The sequence below is a fragment of the Euphorbia lathyris genome, chromosome 1 (genome assembly GCF_963576675.1).
Source record: "Euphorbia lathyris chromosome 1, ddEupLath1.1, whole genome shotgun sequence".
Taxonomy (NCBI): Eukaryota; Viridiplantae; Streptophyta; class Magnoliopsida; order Malpighiales; family Euphorbiaceae; genus Euphorbia; species Euphorbia lathyris.
The window spans coordinates 60,252,593-60,259,749 of NC_088910.1; positions in this window are offsets into that span (position 1 = coordinate 60,252,593).

A 7,157-nucleotide genomic window follows, 5' to 3' on the forward strand; every position below is an offset into this window, starting at 1 on the left:
TCAATCCCTGTGGAGACGATACTTGACTTATCACTTTATTACTTGTATCTAGTACACTTGCTAGAGTCACATCTGAGGACAACATATATCCTGGAACAATTGTCTATAGGACACTAAACCCCAACATACTCCCACTTGGACTAAAGCCAATTGTTTCCAAAAACATTCCCAAAAGCGTTCGCATGACCACCGTGAACCTTTTGGGGTAAGGCATTATTTAAATGGATCTATAAGTTTATCCTTTTATGGGCACTCCGTTTTGATTCTCACATCTACTCTTGTTGTTATCTCTCAGTAGAGATAGTAACGACTGAGGTAGTGTTTGGATGTATTATGAGACTGCAGGTCCTTGGCAAGAGCAACAGCTCTATTGTTAATCTCATTAACAATGTTAGGTACCCCTCCTAGTTCATTAATGAACTACCTTTCCAAACTTCCTATCAGCTGCTTCCAAAGCTGCTACATACTCTGATTTTGACCTTTGGCTCAGCTACGGTTTCTTGCTTGGAACTATTCCAGCTAACCGTACCTCTTTCAGAATAAACTTGTATTCTGTGAAATCATCTTCATCTGTTTGATGACTTATATCCGAAAGTCTCCAACTTTCAATTTATCATCTCCATATACTTGGAACATGTCCATAGTTTATCTTAAGTACTTAAGATTGTCCTTGACAACAATCCAGTGATCATCACTTGGATTGACCCATAATCGACTTTGTCATGCTAAAGTAACAATGTTGTTAGGTCTAGTGCGAAAACGCTTTGAGAACTTTGTCAATGCATTTAGACTGGGAGGGGTCAAGCAGCCTTTTTAATCTTAGATCTTAATCTTTAAGATGTAAGCTGCTTCTCCTAAGTCTATTATGGAGAATTTTATCCGATAACCAAAATTTTCACCAATTGTAGTGTAGCTGTGTCGTTCCCATTAGCAGAATATCATCGAAATGTCATACTAGGTAAACAACCAAGCTCCCACTAGTTTACATGTAAAAGCTCATACGAGCTCCCACTAGTTTACATGTATAGGTTTGCAAGAGTCTTCTTATAAGCTGTAGGTTCATCGTCTAATACTTGAACCTCTTCGTTTTCTCCCACTAGAAATCCAAATCTATTTGGGATTTCATCGGCTCCCACTAGAAATCCAAATCTCTTAGGGATTTTGATGAACTTGACCAGACCTATGAGTTAGTAATGTCACCAGTGTCTCATCTTGTGAGACAGATTCGATTTCCACCATCGCTTCCGCTATTTCAGCCAATCCTTCTTCTTTGAACTTCTTCAAGTTCAATCACGCTTTCTATTTGTGTTTCTAGAAGAAACTCTTTCTCTAGAAGTATAGCGTCTTTGGATACTGTTACTTTTGATCATATGGATGATAGAAGTAATCTCCTACTTTTCTTTTGGATATCCAATGAAGAAGTATATGTCAGATTTAGGGTCTAACTTAATCTGATGTTTATGCATTTTACATATGCTGAACACCCCTAAATTCTCATGAAAGAGAAACTGGGTTTCTTTTCCTATGAACGATTCAAAAGGAATAGAACTGGCGGTTTTGTGGATACTCGGTTCAAGGTAATAAGGTGGTTCTTAGGGTGTAGCCTTAGAACATCTTTGGAAGAGAAATTGTGCTCATCATGGATCGTACTATATCTAATAGAGTATAATTTCTCCTTTCAGATACATCGTGGTGTATACGGAGGAGTCCATTATGAGTGAATCCATATTCATTTAGATAATTCAGGAAATCATTTGAAAGATGTTCTCTACGATGATCTGATCGAAGCACTATAATATTCTTTCTTGTCTGTTTTTCTTACTTCATTCTTGAAGCATTTGCACTTTCTCAAAAGCTGTTGATTTATGCTTCATCAAGCAGATGAATCAATAACCAGTATGATCATCTTATGGACCTAATAAAGTGACTGAACCTTTCTCTTGCTTGTGTTGACATATGACTAGCTGCATCTGAATGTACTAGTCCTAGAGTGTTTGATACACATTCTCTTTTATTGCTAAAGGGTGTCTTTGTCATCCTTCCTTTAAACCAGACTTACATTGATTCAAAATCAACTGAGTCTACAAGCCCATCTTGATGAAGCTTGAACATGTGTTTTTCGTTTATATAGGCAAGGTGACATTCCCACAAGTAGGTTGAATTATCTAGCTTTTAATTCCAAACGTAAAAGCACCATCCTGACCTTTCTTCTAGAGAAAGTTTAAGTGCTTTTTAAAGTTCCTGTTCTAATTCCTTTCTTTACCATATTGGTGCCATTCCCTTTCGGCTTCTTGCTTTTATTGACTTGGGTTTAATGCATTTGTTCTTCTTAGAATCTTTAGAATTGGGAAACTTCCCTTTTCTCTTGTGAGATCTCTCAGTAACAAGTGCTGACATCACTTTCTTAAGATTTGGGCTCAACTAACTTGAGCATATTCCAGAGCTCTTTTATAGAGGTCTGTAAGTTATTCATTTTACAGTTCATGATGAACTTATGAATAAATCTCCAAGAGGGATCAAGAACTAAGTCGATACTTAATTCATTATCCATTACAAAACTAATACTAGAAAGTTTTGGTGATGTAGTCAATCTTCTTGACACCAAGTGCCATAGCTGCAAGTGTGATACATCCTGTACATTCGTCATCTGATTGGTGCTTCTAGTAAACATCAATCTTTTGTCAAGAGCATCATCTACTAGGGCATTGGGCATCGACATGCCCAATCTTTTCGAACTTCAAAACAATTTTGAGTTTGCCAAAGTAGTCGGTGAATTTTGAACTATTCAATTTGTTATCGGTTAAAATATTATGTAGATCCATTTTAGATATGATGATTCAGAGTATTTACTTTAACTTGAGAGTGAGATAGAGTGACGTATGTTTATTCATTTGCTTTAAAGTATATCAATTTAAAATTATAGGACTTTTAATTCATTTTAAATTGCTCCCACTATTTTGCCAAATTAATAGCCCTCCATATTAATTCGAAGAATTTCACAAATCCTTTAGTGAGCTAGGATCCTAACTCCTGAGATTTCACCTTGAGTTTGCTCAACAAGCTAGTCTCATTTGTTAGGTAGATTCATGTAATCAATCACATCTTTAATGTGATTCCTAGGTTATTGGGTTACTAACCACATTAGTAACTAATATGCTATTCATATTAATCCCAACCATATTGCCCATTAGTTTATGATAACATGAGTTTGCTCATCCAATTATCATAATCTAATTTAAGTATTACCCTATATTCATGAAAGAACGATTTTCGATAATTCAGGTGTTACCATAAGACCCCGAGCTTGAGTTTGCTCAACAACCCAAAGGCCCCCAGTACTGCCGGCTGAATTATAATATTAGGGAGGGGCAACCGATTTTAATAACTTGCTTATTTACTTAACTTTTAATTAGTGAGGGATTTTTATTTTAAGTCTCATAATCTAACTTAGTCTTGATTTGCTTTAGCATACATCAGATAAATACAATTTACATTGGTAGTTATGGACATATCATCTAAATTATTCCGTGGAGCCAGAAACGGAATAAAGGTCACCCTAGGGTAAATACTAACTATTACATATTTATCCTCCAGGCCCTCCGTCTTTTCTTAGCGCCTTGATATACAACAATATTTAATTTCTATACTACTTTAGAATACTTCAACTAATTTGAAGGGATTTAGGTAAGAAGAGAAATACAATAAAGAGTAGATAAGGCAGGACACGCAGGTCCTATTTTCCAAAAATACCAAAAGACTAAATAACTATTATAGAGGGTCAAAATATGTCCATAACTCCAAACATGCAAAGACTCAATTAAATAAATTTAATTGGTTGATTACATAAACCCTTTATGTAATATTTAAGTTAATCAAATTAAACTTTTAAATTAATTTCACTATCAAATTAACCTTTTAATTAATTCTGTATCATTTATATTTTATTAAAATGTATCGAATATAAACTTAATTAGATACTCAAAATACAAACTATACAAGATATTAATTATTTGTGTTCTATTATTTTACCAAGATTATTTAACGTGTTCAATTCAACCGTATCACATACAAATAATTAAACTTTGTAAAATCAATTCTAGAACACAAAACTTTTAAGACGGGAGATTATACATCATTGTGTTTAATCATTTTACCGAAACCGTTTAACGTGATTAACTAATATATCAAGTATATTTATTAAGCACAAAACGGTTCGCAAAATCAAGTTAAAACAAATATCATTACCATATCCTTTTATTAATTATAACAATTAATAAATTCATATGGGCTGATTTGTTGTTCCTAAATTTTAATTTTGTATCAATAAAATAGTTTATCTAATTTTTTTTTGGTAAGAATATAGTTTATCTAATTAATCGTATCTTAATTAGACAACTGAATTCAATATATACAAAAATAGGCAACGATTAAATCATGTGGATCAATTAATTATATATATATATATATATATATATATATTAATTTTAGTTTTCTGAAAAACCAAAATAATTTTTGAAATATCAAAAACAGAAAATAAACGTTACGGGGACGAAAACGTGATTCGTCCCCATCACGGATCGCATCTGCGACGAAGAGCAGCATTGCTGCCAAAAGTGGCAGCAATGCTGCCGCATACCTATCGTATGCGAAAACGGCAGCAGCTCATAAAGAGCTGCTGCCTTCGATGTTTGCAGCAACTTTGAGTTGCTGCCAACATTTATATTTTTTTATTATTATTTATAAAATTATTTTATAAAACTATTTTATAAAATTATTATATATATATATATAACCTTTTCAAATATATATCTAATTAATCGATTCTAACCGTTTCGTTTAAATCGTTAATAAAATCAAATTTTTCAAAGATTAATCGAATTAACTCTTTTAACGATTCAAACGGTTAAACCCTTAATCTACAAAACACGTATATCTTAATCTCATCTTAACAATTTATCTTTAGATTAATTAACCGAATCAAGTTGATTAATTAACCTAACAATAAATCTTTTCAATCTGATTGAAAACCCTTTTATTTTCATATATGAAATAACGGATTTAACGCAGCCTCTGATACCACTGAAGGAAAATAGGCAAACGTTTGGCAGTGATAAATCTATTAGAGTCTTAGGATTACTTATACCTATTAATACTAATGAGATGAACATGTGACAATGATAAATCTACCCATCCTGTTATCTCAAGTCGGGTCTCCAATCCTAATGAACCCCTTTCATTGGATCCATGTAACTGTCCAGATATCTACATATCTGAAGCTTGTGAGATCAGCTCTCTGTCTCGACAGAAGACATTGTTACATGCAAGTCTCAACAGTGATATGTCAATCCCTTAAAACATATTACTTGACTTGGGGTGATTTTAAGTTTATTAGTTTATTATAATGTTTCGTCTCACTTCATGTTTTTATGAACACTTTATAATCACTTTAAATAAACTTAAGGATTTTCTTTTATTAGACTTGTTTAGTTCTTTAAAGGAGGTTGCCTTCATATTGTTATAAAACCATATCTTATTAAAACAAATGACATAAAGAACAATTCGTTTATATTAGGTTTATATATCCTGGAACAATTGTCTATAGGACACTAAACCCCAACACAAGATATGGTTGAATTTGCTTTTGACATATATTTAACTCATTTTGAAATAATTATTTGATTGTCGCATTGAATCTTTTAAATAAATTCGTCGATAAATAAAATAGTTATTTATAGTATATAGATAAATTGTTTATAATTGTTTTCTGGAGACGAAGATAAAAAGATGCTTATTTTAAGAAAAGCTATATCAGGTCCGTAGATTTTGTTCTTCTGCTTGACTTGGAGGAAGCCCACAATGCCGCCATCGGGAGTTTCTTCACGGAAAATCAAACGATAGCCCTTGCTAATTTTAGTAGGGGTGACTCCATTGAAGACTAAAATAAGAACAAGGAAGAATGAAAACCCAGAAATTCAATTTCCTTGCAGTCACCATCATTTGAATTTTTATTTTTGTTTTGAGATTTGTTTGTCGTAATTAGATAATAAGGGGTTAATTTATAAAATAAATAAATATAAATACAAAATGGCTTAAAGCATTATTTGGCCTTTAACCTATCCAAAATTGTACAATTTGGCCCATTACCTATTATTTGGTCACATTTGACCTTTGCCAATTCCATTTCGTGAAATTTCACCCAATTTATATGAATACTTAACGCAATCGTTATCTCATTGGTAAGTAACGATATTTTGACACTTAAACTTGAAACGTGATATTTCTTAAAGTTTTTTTCCACATTATGTGGAAATAATTAATTAGATTAAAAAAAAAACAAAAAACAAATCTTAAACTAAAATCTATTAAGTTCAAGTGTCAAAATGTCGTACTTATCAATAAGATAATGCTTCAGTTAAGTTTGAATCCAAATTGGGTGAAAGTTCACCAATTTAGGATACATCAGGGGCCAAATGTGACCAAATAATAGGTCAGGGGCCAAATGCTAAAATTTTGGATAGATCATGAACCAAATAGTGCTTTAAGCCATACAAAATTAACTCTTTTACTTTTGGCTTTTGATTTTTTTTAACACCGTTGCTAATTTAGACTGTGTTTGCTAATGAAATCAACCTCAAGATATTTGTTTGCTAACTTTTAAACCATATAGTCTATGTTTGGAAATGATCCAAACTAAATGGTTTATTTTTGTACTTTTCCCTTATTTTAAAAACATAAAAAATATTTTAGATAGTTTTTTTTGTGATTATTATTAAATTTTTTTCTTGAAATAAGCTGCAAGTTTATTAAGAATAACCGAATAAGGCATTATAAAAGAAGGAGGAAGAATTAGCGAGCCACGAGCCACGAGCCACTCTCCATAATCAGATATAGAATCAGCCGCACTAACTAATAGGCAGGGGCAGAGCCAGAGGGGGCGGGGAGGGTCGTTTTGAACTGGTTAGGTTAAAAAAAAAATTAAAAGATGGAAAAGGCGAAATTGCCCCTGCCCTTTCCACCTTTTTTTTGTTTGTTTTTAAAGAAATGATAGGCGATAGAAAATCAATCTTTCCCATTTAATTTATTATCTTCTTTGCTTTATCTCTCCTTTACCTCGGACAAAGGCAAATAAAATTTTGGCAAATTTCCTAAATTGGTCC